The following is a 1,926-nucleotide window of genomic DNA, read 5'->3' as shown; positions in this document are numbered from 1 at the left end:
AATAATAATAATAATAATAATAATAATAATAATAATAATAATAATAATAATAATAATAATAACAATAGAATAATAATAATAATAATAATAATAATAATAATAACAATAAATAATAATAATAATAATAATAATAATAATAATAATAATAATAATAATAATAATAAGCGGTAATAATAAAGTTAACCTTGTAATTAATTGAAAAATTATTTGTAATTTTTTCGTTAGATAAGGAAAAATTGATGCAAAAAAGGCAGAGATGTAATTTTTGTAAAACTTATTCACTTAAAACACATTCAATTCCATTTCCGATATTCGAACCCAAATTAAAAATGGAAATGAATTTGCCATCTTACAAAGCTAATAATCGGATCAGTTTAGTTAATATTATTTTATAAAAATGAATGCAAATTGTTGAAATGATAGATTTTATCATTAATGCCTATCATTCATTATTATCTTATCTCATATTCAGTTGCATTTCCAAATTTAATTTTTCATCAACAAAATATTTTCATTCGTTTTAAAAAATCAATTTATACATATATAAAATAGCAATAATAAATATAATATAAAATTTAAAATTATCTATTTATTCAGATTAATAGGACCTGAAGATTTGCTCATCCATTTGTTATTCATATTGTAAGCTTATATTCAAATGAGGGGTTATATGCGTGAAAATAAGGAACAGAAAAAAAAAACGAAAATAAATTTTAAATTCCTGAAAGTAATTATTATTGGCTAATTAAGTCAACTGAATGGGACAATTTAATGATTTATCAATGTTGATGTATTGGTGTAAAATTAAATTTCCTTCAATTTTTTACATTTCTTATTTGTTTTTTGTGTGTGTGTTAAATTTATTTTTCATAAATTAGCACAAAGTTGCAATATTTTTACATGCATTTTTTTCGTTTTCCTTAAGTCGTTGAAATTTAAAAATTATGAACAGATGAAGTTTTCATTGATTTAAATCATTAAAGTGGAAATTATAAGCAAATAGAAGCATAAATGAAATTTTCGCTAATTTTTGAATAGCAAATTTAACAAAAAAAAAGACGAGAAAACGAAAAATGTGATAATTTAATTTTTAAAATGAAAAGAAAGGTGAAAAAAGGAAAGAAATTCAAGTATTATATTAGAAGAAAGTTGTATTAATCTAAATTAGCAATAAAAAATTGAATGTGCGAATAGAGAAAATTTTTAGCATATCAATTTTCTAGGATTAATTGCTAATTAAAATTGAAAAGAAAATATTAAATGGTAATTAAAATTAAGAGTAAAATTATATTTGAAATACAAGTAACAAGCTTAAATTAATTAAAATAATGTATGATTCGTAATAAAAGATGAGCAATTCATTACAGCAGAAAAAAAGTCTTTTCTTCTTTTTTCAATTACTAATTGAAAAGGAAAATGTGCAACATTTTAGCAAAATTATTTTCTGGAAGTGATTAATTAATTATGCCAAATATCAAATTGTATTCATTACGGATGAATTTTTATGAATTAAAAAATTTACTGATGTATTAAATTAAATTCAACATGTAATAATTGCATTCGCACATTTGTTTATTTACTAAAAGTTTTCTTTTTAATTAAAAATAGATTTACTGGAATGATAAATGACATTTCATATGAAAATTAATTACTCTATTAGAAAAAAATAAAGTTAAAAATTTACAACATATAATTTAAAAATATTTAATTGATGGATATCTTAGTTTATTTCACCATTTGCAAAGAAAAAAAAAATAATAATAATAACAAGAATAATAATAATAATAATAATAATAACAATAGTAATAATAATAATAATAATAATAATAATAATAATAATAATAATAATAATAATAATAATAATAATAATAATAATAATAATAATAATAATAATAATAATAATAATAATAATAATAATAATAATAA

The sequence above is a fragment of the Loa loa genome (assembly GCF_000183805.2).
Source record: "Loa loa unplaced genomic scaffold supercont3.372, whole genome shotgun sequence".
Lineage (NCBI taxonomy): Eukaryota > Metazoa > Nematoda > Chromadorea > Rhabditida > Onchocercidae > Loa > Loa loa.
The sequence above is the reverse complement of the archived record's forward strand: the minus strand, read 5'-3'. Positions refer to the sequence as shown.